Source organism: Pseudochaenichthys georgianus, chromosome 11 (assembly GCF_902827115.2).
Source record: "Pseudochaenichthys georgianus chromosome 11, fPseGeo1.2, whole genome shotgun sequence".
NCBI classification, from domain to species: domain Eukaryota; kingdom Metazoa; phylum Chordata; class Actinopteri; order Perciformes; family Channichthyidae; genus Pseudochaenichthys; species Pseudochaenichthys georgianus.
This window is the reverse complement of record NC_047513.1, coordinates 1,443,985-1,460,647: the sequence shown is the minus strand read 5'-3', so window position 1 is coordinate 1,460,647 and position 16,663 is coordinate 1,443,985. Positions and strand designations below refer to the sequence as shown.

The window sequence follows — 16,663 nt, the reverse complement described above, 5'->3', positions numbered from 1 at the left end:
CTGGAACCTCTCTCATTCAATACACATTGTGTGTGTGTGTGTGTGTGTGTGTGTGTGTGTGTGTGTGTGTGTGTGTGTGTGTGTGTGTGTGTGTGTGTGTGTGTGTGTGTGTGTGTGTGTGTGTGTGTGTGTGTGTGTGTGTGTGTGTGTGTGTGTGTGTGTGTGTGTGTGTGTGTGTGTGTGTGTGTGTGTGTGTGTGTGTGTGTGATCGTTGGAGCTATGTGCAACTCAAGGCATATGCTCGAACGGGAGCTGCCTGGACGCTGCAATCATGAGTGTGCTGACTTCTCCTACAATGTCCCGCTGTCTGGCTTCCTGCTTAAAGTCAAGTGCTCGGCGCAGTTGTGTGGATAGCTCGCTCCTCTGTTTTCATTGAAACAGCTCCTTATATCCGTTAGCGCAGCTAGCTAGCACCAGATGCTAACAACAACAATAGCCGCGTTCACACTGCGGTACGGTAATGCACGTAAGGTCTCTCTCTCGCTCGCTCGGGCCACACACACACCCTCCCGGTCCTCCCGATGGCCAGTCGGTGCCTGCCGGTGAGCGTGGAAGTGTGGTCTGCAGCAAGCGGGCGGCAGGAGCGGGGCTGTCAACAGCGGGGCTGTCAACAGCATCAGCTTGTAGATGGTATTTTAAACTCGATGCGCTCTGAAACTACGGGGGGGCCGAGGAAAAAAAAAATAGACATGCGTTAATCGCGTTAAAATAATTAGTGGCGTTAATTTTTTTTTGCGTTAACGCGTTATTAACGCGTTAACTTGACAGCCCTAAAAAAAACACATCACAACTTACCCAGATAGTTACTTAGATCAAGTCAGTATTTTCCCCTGAAATGTTATGTTTAAATGCAGATTAGCTTTAAATCTATAGATGAATTCAGACATTTATGGGTTTCTTGGAAGTTTTATTTCCATTAGAGTGAAAGAAAACATGGAAGCAAAATAGACCAAAATAACATAAGTACATGAAAAAACGATCTTTTTTGCCTGTAATGTCCTTAAACAGTAACTTCATAATTTTGATTGTTGGCTGCTCATTTAATAACTAATAATTGTACTAGTTTGTTGTCTGCTCTTGTGCGTAGTGAATACTAAAGACCATTGTCTCCGTGTTAGCTGGTTATTTTGTAAAATTATGTTGAGTATTAAACAATTGCGTGAGTGTGAGGGTATTAAAATTAATTGGTCAGTAAGTCAGAGATATGCAACTATATTTAACTTTTTGTTTTAAAACATTTTTTTTATAAATTATTATGGGAAGTGCCCTTTTTCTCACTTCAGCACCCGCCCCCCAAAATGTCTGTGCACGTCCCTGGATGGCAATGTTATTGAACAGTAGCATCTGAAGCTGCAGACTGAGGACTTTTCTTTGTCCCAGCATTATGACTGAGGGCGCACAGGGACAGCCTACAGGGGGGGGGGGGCATTCGATTTGATGGAGTAATGACGTTTCTTATCAGCCATCCGCACTGCTGTCACAGCTCGGTTGCCCTGTCTTGGGTCTTTGTCATGCACATGCGTGCACAAGAAACGGTTACCAACTACAACAGGAAATCAAGCATACCAAGGCATCAACCAGGTTTCTATTAATGCCTGCCTCCACTCGAGGAAACCGGGTTACTCAAAGAATGTATGTAAAAAGATTAAAACGACCCCGTTACTTCCATTAATGTAACGAACACATTTTTTCTTTAGCCCCATCGGAGTTAACATGGCTCTCCATCCAGACACAGACAACAACACTACTACCAACCAACCAATCAATCAGATCTCTCTCTGTCGCCACCGCGGAAATAAACGACCAATCAGCTGTCAGAGTGCTTCCAGTGATAACGGCCTGAGGACTAATCAGCTGTCTGTCTGGATCTTCTGGGGAAACGAACAGCCAATCAGCAGTCTGTCTGGTCTACACGGAGTGACTGCCTGGCCAATGAGCGGTGTGTCTAGCTGCACCGAGGGGTGAGCGTCTGGCGAGGCCCAATCAGCGGCTCAGTGCTGCCTGCCGGTGCCGGAGACTGGTGGTGAGGAGCCGCTGCAGCGCGTCAGGACCGGACCGTGAACCCGGAGACGGTACACACTGAGGCGAAAAGAGACACAGGTGAGTCCGAGGATGTGCGCGAGGCCCTGCTCCGGCGGGAGATGTTTTGAAACGGCAGCGGCGGGATTGGTGTTGCGGCAGGACGGCTAGCTGTTGTGTCGTTTTCCTCCCGGTGGATATGCTGATAGACAATAGAGCGGCTTTGCTTTGCTATTTATTGATGCGGGCTGACATGTTGGCGACCAGCAGCCGTCGCCTCGAACTGTTCATTTGCATTTAAAGGTCTGGAGTCGCAGCAGAATCATTATGGGATATCTTAATCTTGCCCGGCTCGTTGTGTTTTGATAAAAGCTAAAGTGGTAACGGATATCTCGTGATTACATTGTGATGGGAACGTTGTGCGGAATGCCTCCAATCCGTTTCATTGTTTGATCCGGAGTCTCTAGGGGTTAACTCCGACTGGAGAAAGAGCCTCCGAATACTTGTTAAAGAGCGCCGGGATTATATGAGACGTTTGAATGCTTTTACTGAAGCAGAGCTGCGTGAAGTGGCGGATTAAAACACGCGAGCAGGAGGCCGGGGTCGCTGATGGCTCTCGGCAATTAGGTAGAAAAATTCGAAATGCATCAGCCATTTACGTAGACTCAACTGGCTCCATATGCACCTAAATGGCTGCCTGGCGCTGACAGCAGAAGCAACACTTCACTGTAAAGCAAGGCGGCATGCAGGCGGCTGCTTGTTCCTGGTCGGAGGATTAACGGAGGGAGATGTCGACATGACGTTAGAGACCAAATGGAAATCAATATTTAATGTGTGCTGCCTATTATTCTGCAGCATACAGGACCTCATTTCGTGTCTGCTGAGAGAATTGTTCTCTCCTCTGTTGCTGCACTGCTCCTCAAGATTTACATGAGTCACATGCAGATGGATCCTCATGCATATGACTGCTTGTCTTTGTGTTTGTGTTGCACATGAACGTCAATAGGCTGTGCACACATGGAGGTGGTGATATGAGGTGAAGAGACACGGCGTGTTAGCTTCCTCCATTATGAATAATATTTACAACGATTACTAATTTTCAAGTTTTGCATGAAGAAACATTGTAGTTATGTCATTTACACACGTTTTTGAAAGTGCAATACTATTGGTCTGTTGGAGTAAGAAGTTGACAGACAGCAGGATAATGGTCACTTTGTGCCATGTAACCTTACACTTTCCTCTGCACTTTCAAACAGCTGTTTGTTGAGTCCTGTCTCCTCTGCAGACCAGGCAGAGCGCTTTCTCACACATGGCATTTAATAGAAGGGTTTTCATACGACACAGAATTTAGGGACCAGTGTTGAACCCTGTGTGGAAGGACTGTGGCTGTGGAGCAGTTGGCAGACCTTGCTACACTCAGCCCTCCACTCACATCGTGATAGTGGGTCTGTATGAATGAAAGGTCCCTGCTGTTGAGGAGTGTGAATGAACTGTAGTATTCTCAATGATGGAGTCCTTCCTCTTCCTATTTCCAGCTCCCAGTCCCTCACCAGCGGTGGCAGCAGATGCTGCCATGACACATGTTACACTATTCACCTCCAGAGTGTAGGCTTTGATGAATATGCAATTCGGCTTTAATCCTCCTTCAGCTAGTCGTGATAGAAACCATGCACATTGTGATAATATAGTTACTACCATGTGTAGAAGCAATCTGATGTCCTGCTGCGTGACATAAACACTGTTTATTAAGATGTTATTCAAGGAGGCATAACTTTGTCATGGTGAACAAAATGTTCCTTCACAAAAATATTGTTGGCGGTCTATTTGAATGTGCATTGCCATTGAGGGAAGTCAGACGATGTTGTTTTGACTGTTGAAGGACTTAAAGTAGCTGAACATCAAATATCCATCACTAAACTGCAAGATGAAATTAATATTTTGCGTAATAATGATCTCCAAACCCTGATTAGTGCATAGAAGTATAAAGCCACTGCATGTTTCCCAGCTGAGCCTTATCATTCTTATTGTGTACTTTCAAATGTGTACACAATGAACAGCATCATCTGAGCAATTTGTATGTCCAGTCCATACCAAGGAGATGACTTGAAGTCATCGAGTTAAAGCCTCAAACATGACATCTCCTCATCCAATTCTGAATAATGTGATTTCTGATGCAGGATCATATACTACACAGCCGCAGAATGCTTAGGCTTCAAGCGGTGTGTAACGTGGGACGTGTACAGGGCATACTTGGACCCCCCCCACACAAAGGGCAGTGTCAGTGTTGGATGGCTGGCGGTGACATGGTTCCTCAGCGCTCCATGATCAGTTCACCTGGCAGGGGAACAGGAAGTAGCACGTGGTGAGGGTGAATCCAGCTTCTGTACCCGTACACAGGGGTAAACCAGGTCCAGAGTCAAAATGATTGCACTGAATTCACAAGCGAACACAATGGCGGTGCAAACATGCCTCTGTTCGGTGTTTTGCATATTTTATGAGCAAAATGTCCAACTAGGGCAGCGGCAGCTCAGTCTGTGGGGACTTGGGAACCAGAGGGTTGCGGTTCAAATCCCTGAACAGTAGTAATGGAGTAGTATTAGGAGAGGTTCACCTCACGGCTGAGATGCCCTTGAGCAAGGCACTCCCAGGCACTGTGTGTATAATGGCTGCCCACTAATTCCAATGCCATGAAGGGTTAAAGGCAGCAGCTTGATCAGCCGTGCGCTGTGTACATGTACACATCAGAAGTCATGTACAGCGTTACAGCAGAAGTGACATGGCAGTAAACATAGAGAAAGAAAACACATTAGTAATCAGATGAAAATAAAGACAAACAGGTTCTTATCCATGGTATGAACCTATTTAGGTTTTGAGGTATTATAACAATTATTCTGATTATTGCAAAAATGTTTTTGCTCAAATGAATCGTAGTATGAAAAGATGACGTTTTCCTCCCCCCCAAGGCCAGAGTGGATCAGGCTGGAGAGCAACCTCTTTGTGGGATTCTCAAACGGCATGTGGATCCTCCGGTGCAGCCAGGTGGAGGCACTCAGAACACTCAGCGCTTGGGCCGCTCTTCAGGTGGCTGTGGCCAACAAGAACCAGGGTTAAATGTTCCAAAAGATGAACTTGAATCTAGACGGGAACAAAATCCAAGATCTCACTGGCTGCTGTAGTTTCTGTCCTTTCAAAGTAAACGGTTGCCAAAAAATGCATCGCAATGAAAAAAGAAGGACTTTAAATTGGTAATGTGCAGAATTAATGAATATAAATTGCAAAATGCCCCTTCCATAACATTTGCCAGAAATGGTGTAAGGCCTGGCACGCGTGTTGTGGGTTCGGGGGGGCTGTACTGCAAAGCTCAGCGCATGAGGTTAGCTGGTCCACCTTTTAACGGACAAACAGTGATTTTCCGCCAAAAGACGGTGGGATTCTGTCCTGCAGTCGGCATGGTCACAAGTGGAGCGGCTACGAGCTAAAGGCTAACATCTGCTCAGTGCGTTTCTCTGATATCCTAAGATGTAATCGCTCAGCTGCAAATTGTCCATATAGCACCCCCTGTATAGTGGGGTGGCACACCCCATGTCTCTGTGTTCATGGACACGTGGCGAGTGGATGCACTGTAGGTGCCATTGCTTGGGCTGAAAGCAATGGGTGGGTGTGACGTAGAGCCAGAGCTCCACCGCTCTACAGTCAGGACTCTTCATTCCAACAGAGACGTCTTCTCTCTCGCTGATCCAGTGATATCAGTCGGCATGTCTAACTTTATCATTTCATCTGATCATTTTGAGAGGTTCTAACCCTCAGCACCTTGTTTGTCATATAGTGGTCAGTAAGCTGTATTCTCACCCATACTTAATCATACATGCTTATCTTCTGCTGCAAATAAGCATAAGTATCCCATTGTACTCTGTATCTAAATATAGGGTTAAATATGAAATAACTGACAGGGCTGAGCGATATGAAGAGAATCCCAAATCACACTTTCTTTAGACCAAATCCCTCGATCAATAATGTGAGGATATCGTAGGGTTGACCGTTAATGATGTTGCAAAAGAGAATTCGATAAATATTCACAAGTCGGTGGATTTATTGAACAAAATTGGGAAATGCAAAATATAGAAAAGCTGGTAAATTCAGAAAGAATCTTCATCTTTGAAACCAGGCAAAGACATGATTTAGGATATTATTGCATCCGATTTTCTGGGTCAATGTCTAGGCACATAGATATGATATGGATGTGGTGTGATGGAGCTATAAGGACTGGCCAGTCATGTCAGTCTGATGTGTAATCAGGCTGAAGGGCTGTGGCCTGCAAGCTCAGCACTAATTGATCTGTAATGAGTCCATGAAGCCGGGTTCCTAGGTACTGTCGTGCAGGGCAGGGCAGAGTGCGATGCAGTCAGCGTGCACATCCCTGCTGCAGCGCTGTGCTGCGCCAGGCCAGGTGCTCACAAGGTCACCCCAGTCCACGCAGCGCTCACTGCACAGACACAATGTTTTTAATTTCATCCTGATAAAACATAGAAGATCATTCTAAGATGGGGTGTTATTATATATGCGTGCATTTTTAAATACGATAATTCATAACATCTATTTAAATTGTTTCTAACATTAAGATTGTTGTGTACACACAAATTCATATATATATATATATTTCACCTGAAACAACAAATAAATCCTGAGTTCCGTTTCTTTACTCCCTCTCCAGAAAAAAGGGCAGTATAACAAACTGATTCAGAACTCAGTTTCAGAGTCAGCTGCTGCCTGCCTGCCGCTCGTCCCCCGCAGACCCACTGGAAATCAGTCCCCTACTTATTCGGAGCTCCGTCAAATCAAAGCCGTCTGACGGTCTATCTGAAACGATTTTCATATTTTTGGAGTAATTATACAGTTTTTGAAGAACAGAAATATTGTTTTCTGGCATCACTCTGAATTGCAAATCTGCATTTTGGTATCAGGGCGCATGCCGAAAGTAAGAGGGCGCAGCGTTCAGACAGAACCCTGGGCCTACTGTGTCAGGGATTTATATTACATCCAGAAAATGTGATATTTGCTTTCTAATTTAAGACAGGAAATGCAATAATTGCGCACCACATGATCAGTGGTTGCTCCAAATGACCTCAGATTCTCAAAACTCGATATGTGTATTGGTTAGGGTCAGGTGTTCATACTGTGAGGTCATACATCCAGCACTCTGAGCTGGACATTTTCATTGGTTAAGAAAAGGTCTAATGAGCAATATATAGAATACATCATAAAGCACACTCAACTAAAGTTAAAGGCTGCTCCGATCACTTGTGGAGGATGTTTCTGTTAATGGCCTCAGACTAGCGCTGCTCGATTATGGCAAAAATCATAATCTCGATTATTTGGGTCAATAATTGATATCACGATTATTAAAACCGATTATCCATTTACTTTGAAAACATCCATTTATTGAAAAAACAATTGTGAACAGTATGTTTTTAACAGTTGATTACCATACCGGTCTGCAAGTGTTTTTTTTTATTGGTTAACTGGTTTGAGAAACATTGGTATAATTCAACTGAATAACCAATAAATAAAAACATTTTATTTTGTTTTCATAATCGTTGCAAGCCAAAATCGTAATTGCTATTAAAATACGATGAATTGAGCAGCCCTACCTCAGACACTGAAATCCTCCCTTTTTATATATAAATATATTTGCGCACAGGTTATGAAGGCCACATAGAAGAGATATGTGTCAAACTCAGGACCTGCGGACCCAATCACCCGCTTCATGTTATGTTGTCCTTGAAAGCTTTCAAATAATGTAATTTGCTTATCATACAATTGATGCTGCTTTGCGATGTGAGTGTCCACGAAAAGAAAAGCTGATGCAGAGGGGAGGGCCGTTCAATGAGAGTTGAAGCCAATACATGTTTGTGCTTCATGGAGACAGGCCGGTATCTTCTTTGCCACCTTGCAGTGCACAAAGAATACCATTTACCACAGCAGATCAACATCTAAGAAGGAGAATGCTAACCTGAGCCACCAAGAAGCGTGACAAATACTCCTAAAGGCCTGCCTTCTGTACATGAGGTGACCCGCTCTATCGAAGTCAGTCGGATGGTGCTCTGGCTCATTTTCAGATAAACATGGATTCATTTTAAGCTAATGTAATGGTCCTTTTGGAGTTTTTGTTGATTTTAAAAAAGAATGCATTTTTTTTTTATAGCGTGACATACAATTGACACTGAGAATCATAGAATTTACCTGTTTTCAACTACTAATATACTGTTATGGTGGCATCCCTATTGCCGCAACTAACAATTAATATTTGATTATTAACTCAATGTATTCATTTTGAATTTGAAACTTGAGAAAGTCCTAGGCAGGGCCGTATCCACCATTGAGGTCCGGACCTCTGTAATATTTTCCGAGCTGTGTATATAACTAAACTTCTGAAATAACGGCACTAAACGGGATTCTTTGTATAACTTCCATTTACTGCCGAAGGGGGCGCTGCATAACTACGTAGCCTCTGTTAAAGCAAACAGAAGAAGACGACATGTTTCAACAAACCTCCGCAGCCCGGACTTGAACCGGAGCAGAGGAGGAGAGATGAGGTATCTAGAGATCTGAGTCCAGAGGATAGATGAGGTATCTAGAGATCTGAGTACAGAGGAGGAGAGATGAGGTATCTAGAGATCTGAGTACAGAGGAGGAGAGATGAGGTATCTAGAGATCTGAGTCCAGCGGAGAGATGAGGTATCTAGAGTTCTGAGTCCAGCGGAGAGATGAGGTATCTAGAGATCTGAGTTCAGAGGAGGAGAGATGAGGTATCTAGAGATCTGAGTCCAGCGGAGAGATGAGGTATCTAGAGTTCTGAGTCCAGCGGAGAGATGAGGTATCTAGAGATCTGAGTTCAGAGGAGGAGTGATGAGGTATCTAGAGATCTGAGTCCAGAGGAGGAGTGATGAGGTATCTAGATATCTGAGTCCAGAGGAGAGATGAGGTATCTAGAGACCTGAGTCCAGAGGAGAGATGAGGTATCTAGAGTTCTGAGTCCAGAGGAGAGATGAGGTATCTAGAGTTCTGAGTCCAGAGGAGGAGAGATGGGGTATCTAGAGATCTGAGTCCAGAGGAGGGATGAGGTATCTAGAGATCTGAGTCCAGAGGAGGAGAGATGGGGTATCTAGAGATCTGAGTCCAGAGGAGGAGAGATGAGGTATCTAGAGATCTGAGTCCAGAGGAGTGATGAGGGATCTAGAGATCTGAGTCCAGAGGAGAGATGAGGTATCTAGAGATCTGAGTTCAGAGGAGAGATGAGGTAACTAGAGTTCTGAGTCCAGCGGAGAGATGAGGTATCTAGAGATCTGAGTACAGAGGAGGAGAGATGAGGTATCTAGAGATCTGAGTCCAGCGGAGAGATGAGGTATCTAGAGTTCTGAGTCCAGCGGAGAGATGAGGTATCTAGAGATCTGAGTTCAGAGGAGGAGTGATGAGGTATCTAGAGATCTGAGTCCAGAGGAGGAGTGATGAGGTATCTAGATATCTGAGTCCAGAGGAGAGATGAGGTATCTAGAGACCTGAGTCCAGAGGAGAGATGAGGTATCTAGAGTTCTGAGTCCAGAGGAGAGATGAGGTATCTAGAGTTCTGAGTCCAGAGGAGGAGAGATGGGGTATCTAGAGATCTGAGTCCAGAGGAGGGATGAGGTATCTAGAGATCTGAGTCCAGAGGAGGAGAGATGGGGTATCTAGAGATCTGAGTCCAGAGGAGGAGAGATGAGGTATCTAGAGATCTGAGTCCAGAGGAGTGATGAGGGATCTAGAGATCTGAGTCCAGAGGAGAGATGAGGTATCTAGAGATCTGAGTTCAGAGGAGAGATGAGGTAACTAGAGATCTGAGTCCAGAGGAGAGATGAGGTATCTAGAGATCTGAGTCCAGCGGAGAGATGAGGTATCTAGAGATCTGAGTCCAGCGGAGAGATGAGGTATCTAGAGATCTGAGTCCAGAGGATAGATGAGGTATCTAGAGATCTGAGTCCAGAGGAGTGATGAGGGATCTAGAGATCTGAGTCCAGAGGAGAGATGAGGTATCTAGAGATCTGAGTCCAGAGGATAGATGAGGTATCTAGAGATCTGAGTCCAGAGGAGTGATGAGGGATCTAGAGATCTGAGTCCAGAGGAGAGATGAGGTATCTAGAGATCTGAGTCCAGAGGAGAGATGAGGTATCTAGAGATCTGAGTCCAGAGGAGAGATGAGGTATCTAGAGATCTGAGTCCAGAGGAGAGATGAGGTATCTAGAGATCTGAGTCCAGAGGAGAGATGAGGTATCTAGAGATCTGAGTCCAGAGGGCTGCTTGTCTTTCTGTTCATCAGGACATCATAGGACCAGCAGATCCTGTGAACGCTCTACGTTAGTCAGTGGACGTTCGACAACATGCACACTAACTGATATTGCAGCTATAGGCTATACTTTGGTTTAAATTGCGTGAATGAACTAGCTAGAGAGCTAACGTTAATTACATTCATCCAATGTCAGAAGTATTACCTTTTATCAAACGTTGTAATGCTTTTCTTGGAGTAAAACATTGAAGATATAACATTGGATTTCTATATTGTATTGTTTTCTTTTTACACTGACTCAGATGAAATGAAAAGACTATGTCAGTCAAAGTTCAGCTTTGGTAAGGAAGAGACAGGACAGGCAGAGAGAAAGAGAGAGAGAGAGAAAGTGATGGAAGTCAGGGAGGAACTGCAGGTACAGTCACACAAAATAATGTAGGCTTAATAACCCCATCTATCTATTTATCTATATATCTATATATCCATCTATCTATTCATCTATCCATCTATCCAGCTATCTATTCATCTATCTATTTATCTATCCATCTATCCAGCTATCTATCCATCTATCTATTTATCTATCCATCTATCCAGCTATATATCTATCCATCTATCTATTCATCTATCTATTTATCTATCCATCTATCCAGCTATATATCTATCCATCTATCTATCCATCTATCTATCTATTCATCTATCTATTTATCTATCCATCTATCCAGCTATCTATCCATCTATTCATCTATCTATTTATCCATCTATCTATCCATCTATATATCTATCCATCTATATATCTATTCATCTATCTATTTATCTATCCATCTATCAAGCTATCCATCTATCTATCCATTAGGGGTGTAACGGTTCACAAACATTTCGGTTCGGTACGTACCTCGGTTTTTAGGTCACGGTTCGGTTCGGTACGTTTTCGGTACAGCAGAAAAAATTATCACAAAACATAACATATTTTTTTTTAATTATTATTAAACTGTGAATAATGTATTCACTCAAATAAATATAAAATATAATAAAATAAACATTAAGGTGCAGCATTTCGATGAACTGAAATGATCTGTATTTGAACTGTACTGTACTAGTACCTAAGCAGCCAGTTTGACATTAGGACTTGCTTGTCATTTCATGTTTTTTTAAAGAAAGATGAACTTGTCCACATTGCTTGCCGAAAGGGCAGATCAGCTGGCACTAACAATGTCTCCTGCCGTGGAGAACACCCTCTCGCTAGGGACAGAGGTAGTAGCAGATACAGCCAGGTAGCGCTTTGCTAACATGGCAACATAAGGATATTTGCCGTTTGTAATAGCTTTGGCTCGGTCTGAAGTTTTTGGTGGAGGCTTAAATGCTAGTGGGAGTTGGGTTTGCACTTCAGTCTTTTGGTACCGGTGATATTCACGTTCGGGTGATGCCTTTTCAAATGAGTGCAAGTTTGATGTATTGCCAGCCGCGTAACTAATTTTAGTTGAACAATGCCGACAAACAGCTTTGGTTCGGTCCACCTGTCTTTGTCCGTCATCCTTGTACGTAACTGCGAAACCAAAATGTTCCCCAACCGGAGACTTCAATGATGCTGGAGAATTTTCGAGCTCAACTTTATCTGCGTTCGCCATTTCGACAAATTACTGTCGTTCCTCAAATTACTGACTACATTTGAACGCATCCCTCTGACCAGCTCATCCAATGAAATGACTTGCTCGCTCTATGACGCGTTGAACACAATGGGAGCAAATTACTCTGAATGCTGCGACGCAGCACCTGAGATTACTTCCAAGAAGTTGTTCACGTTCTCAATTTTTTACGTTTAACGTTATATTCGTTCGGTACACTTCGGTACACACGTGTACCGAACCGAAGGGCCCGTACCGAATAATTTCGGTACGGGTACGTGTACCGTTACACCCCTACTATCCATCTATCCATCTATCTATCTATCCATCTATCCATCTATCTATTTATCCATCTATCTATCCATCTATTCATTTATCTATCCATCTATCCATCTATCCATCTATCCATCTATCTATCTATCCATCCATCCATCTATCCATCTATCCATCTATCCATCCATCTATCTATCCATCTATCCATCTATAACAATAGTCTTCATTTACAATATAGACAATAGGTATAATTGTAAAACAACATATATCTATTGCAGTTATGTCATAATAACATACAATTGTATAAAACACAATTTGCTTACATCTTTGTTCTCTTTTGAGAATCAAACAAAACAGATTTAAATTAAAACAAATAATGCAAACAAGTTAAATGAACTAAATTGCTGAATTGATGGGAAATGAATGTTGACAATGTTGTGTGATCATTTTTGCCTCTTCTGCATGTCCAGATCATTAATATGTAACAATCAACTGATTATTATGCATCACACTTTCAAAAATAATTGATGCTGCAGCCCACTGACATGGTTTAAAATCAATATATTATCCAATTTGTGATCCCCCACAGGACTTATAAAGCACCTAACCAGATCATGAAAATCCCAAACATCTCGGGGGGATATACCCCCGAATCCCCCTGAATCCCCCTAGCATGTTTGGACCTCGGTATTTAGGTAATCCTGGATACGGCCCTGGTCCTAGGTGTCTTGTTTTCTACACCCAAGACCTGGTTGATCTGGTACTTAATTCAATTCAATCAACAGTAGTACAACTGGACTCAAGTTAAAGTACTATTCTTTTGTCAAAACAAGTAGAAGTATTCTTGTACGATAGTAAATACTAGTGCTGGGGGGAAACGATTATTTTGAAAACGATTAATCAGGCGATTATTTGATCGATTAGTCGACTAATCTAACGATTATTTTTCTGTTGTTCAATTCATAAAAAACGTAATGTAAAAAAAAAATTCACGATACTGTGTCTCAGGGGATCTTCATATTTAAGAACCTATTAATGTGTTATACCAGATTAACGGAAATAATCTCAGCTAACTGACGATACAAACCATGTTTACCAAAACAAAACACAAGTCTCATAAGAAGCATCTAAATGACCCCTGAGCGAAAAATGCTAACGGACATTGGCACAGAACTCAAGATAAAACTACCCTTACTACTTATCGTAGCTGCACATACAATATATCCGATTAAAGCTGAGACTCCACAGATTATGTAGGTATATAGTATCATCACTGAGTGATCCGGACTCGCGACAGGGGAAGCAAATACAGTCATCACAACACGTACCTTTACAGAGCTTCTAGGGAGATCGTCTCACCACCGTAGCTGTCAATCTGATCAAAAGACGTGTTCAATGGCATTAAAATGAGAAAACACGCGGCTGAATCGGTTAATCCATAGGTTTTTAACGTCTATGTATAAAAAAATGATTGCATTTATAATCCATAACTCCATTTTAATGTAAAAATCTGAGAAGTTGTCGACGCGTCGCTACAGCACTAGTAAATACAGTAATATCGATCAGAAAAAACATTGCTCTCTATCTAAATAGTTTTATTCAATGTTTTTATAACTGGATGCCCATAACTAGTTGATAATTAGTGTATTCTTTAGAACCAGGTTATTGTTCACTTCTCAACCCCGATGGCTAGCCACACAGCATTTTGAAGTTACTGTTGTGAGGATATTTATATCCCGATAATGAAAACTATCGGGCAACCTATATAACCCATCCCTACTATCTGGGTTCTGTGTAGCGTGGCGCAGTGACGCTGTGTTCTTGTAGGGTAGTTAGCGTTGCAAGGGCTCTCTCAACTAAAAGCCAATGGGATTTTACCATTGTATTTTTTTATATCGCAGAATATAAGATCTTTGGCACACACACGTTATGATTCTTATATGTTTTGTTCAGCAGGTCTTTGCATATTGACACCACTTCATGATTTTTAAAGCGTGCAATATCCAGAAGTAAAAAGCGTTAGGCTATTACCATCTGTGTCTCGGTTGATGACTGCTCCTCACCACCGCTAAGCTAAAGGTGGCTAATATTGGGTGTGATGACAACTAGTAGTTTTATTTAATCACATGTAAGCATCCACCGTTTTATGACACATAGATGTTGATTTCGGGACAAAGGAACCTGAAGTGGTTAAATGCTAAATGCTAATTGCCATTTTTAGGACTTATTCCTGCACCACTCTTTACACACTTCCTGCTCGCTGTCAGCAGGCTTCTCTGATGTACTGACCTCATACCAGTGATGACAGCTGGAGCTTTCTGTACCGTGGTCTGTTAGCATTAGCTGCTAGTTGTACAGGGACAGTGGGTCAAGTGAATCCAGGAATGTTTAGTGTCCTCTGAATCCCCCACTTTCTGCCATTAACCTGAAGGGCTGTGGTACAGTAACAGAGAGCCAGCTGAACGCAAGCCTCTTTGAATGTGATGAATGCATGCTATCATAAATAAATCCAGGAAGGGAATCCGTCCACATGGGTAGCTAGGTAAGCAAAAATGCAATGAAACCTCTCAAACAAGTACAATGTGTTGGAAAAAAGTTACCCAAGTATGTAATGTAGTAAAGCACCCCTCCTCCATTTCATTGTCTAACTTTTTAATTGTCACTCACAAGCCTTCTGTGATGTGTAGCTAAAAATAGCATGTGTAACATTTGCTCCATATGTAAACTAACACCAGCATCCAGCAATGATGCATTAGCCCCTGAAATACCCAGAATGCAGTGCTGTCGGGCATTAGGAGTGTTGGTAGTGATTCTCCTGACTGCCACATTTTAAGATGTCGGTCTACCTCTGCGTGCCTCGCTCTGACTCAGTGTCTCATGTTCCCCCTGCTTTTTCTTTTCTTCTTTCCCTCTGGTTTGGCTGGTGAAACAGTGTCTGCCCCACCCTGTGGTCTGAAGTTCTGCTCTCAGTCTTTTCTTGACAGTGTGCCAGCTCTGAGAGGAAGATATTTTCCTCTTTCTACTGTGAAAACACGGGCTGCTCCTCCTCCTCCTCACCTCCCACCCGGCCCTCTGACTGTCTTACTGTGTGACGTCCTGACCACTAACGGCTACATATTCACAGATTATTCCATATCCTGAGGTTACAAACCGGCTCAGACTGGCTCAATGCCTTTTTTTTAACAGAGCTCTGTTTCCTGGGCAAAAAATAAATAAATAAGAAACAGAGTATTACGTCTGTTCCTTTTTAAAGGAACAGGACCCTAATTTGCAGCAGAAGTGTAACAGCGAGCAGGACTCACACACCTCTGTTTACTGACAATAAGGGATTTCTATTGACATTTCCTGTAAATATTTTTCCTAGAATTTCACCTCAGGGTATGTGTGGGTGATATGATCAAAATCGGTAATGCTATACAGTATATCACGATACAGTAATTGTCCTGTAAATTCAATTAAGAAATGCTATTAAACAACCATGCTTCCTCAGATGTAATTACTTTTATTCTTTCATTTGGAACTTCCACAATGGACACACAAGACAAAACCGTTTAACTAAAAAAATATTATTTATTATTTGATTTGGAACTTCCAAAATGGGCTGCCTCACATAATACAAAACTGTTAAACAAAAATTCCGAACAATTATTTGGAGTCTTCCGAAGTTCAGATTAACAGACACAAATAAATACCTGCCCTTATTCAGTGTTTGTAATGTAGAAATTACTAATTTGTATGTAAGAGTATAGCAAAAGGAATTGCACTGCACTGTCCTTGTAAGATATATGTCCTTTATTTAACCAGGTAAAAGACTCATTGAGATTAAAATCTCTTTTCCAAGAGCGACCTGGCCAAGAAGGGCAGCATGTAGGAAGTTACAACAGATAAAACACAGACATGACAGGCAGACAAATACAGCTGTAAAAAACAACTAAAATGGCACATTAGCCAGTCAATATGCGAAGTAAAACAAACTATTAAAAATCATTCAAAACTGGCAAAAAACGATTTCAGTGAAAATGTGTGGTATTAATGTAACCACAGATCTTCCTCTTCTCCGTGTTCACTTGTTTGAGCAGGATTGGAGGAGGAGAGTGAAGTTGTGAGGCAGCTGGATCTCTGTTGGTGGACACATTACTGCCCAGCCCTGACTAATGGGACAAACAACACCATTTAAATGTTAGTAGGTTTTTTTTTCATAGGTACATTCAATAAAATATTGTATCCCTCCTTTTACCAAATAGGATAGCAGTATCTCACCTGACTGCTTCACAATAAATAGATCATTGAGTTTTTATGAAAAAGGCCCAATGAGTTGATAATATGTTTTCATAAATGTATTGATATATTGTTGTTGCTAACCCCATCACTTTAATCAGCAGGCTGGATGCCCTGTGGCCTGTGGAGTTGTAACATTTGTTCAGCGGGCAGC

The 16,663-nt window shown here is 42.4% G+C and overlaps 1 protein-coding gene across 2 annotated transcripts in view; it reads left to right on the top strand.

The window, feature by feature from the left end:
* The first annotated feature begins 1,831 nt into the window (after positions 1-1,831).
* gatad2b (GATA zinc finger domain containing 2B) overlaps positions 1,832-16,663 on the top strand; it is a 56,698-nt gene continuing 41,866 nt past the window's right edge. Inside the window, exon 1 of one of the 2 annotated variants that reach the window (XM_034094355.2) lies at positions 1,832-2,100. The gene's annotated coding sequence lies outside the window, so the exon portion shown is untranslated. The remainder of the gene's footprint in view (positions 2,101-16,663) is intronic. The other variant, XM_034094354.2, reaches the window with a different exon arrangement.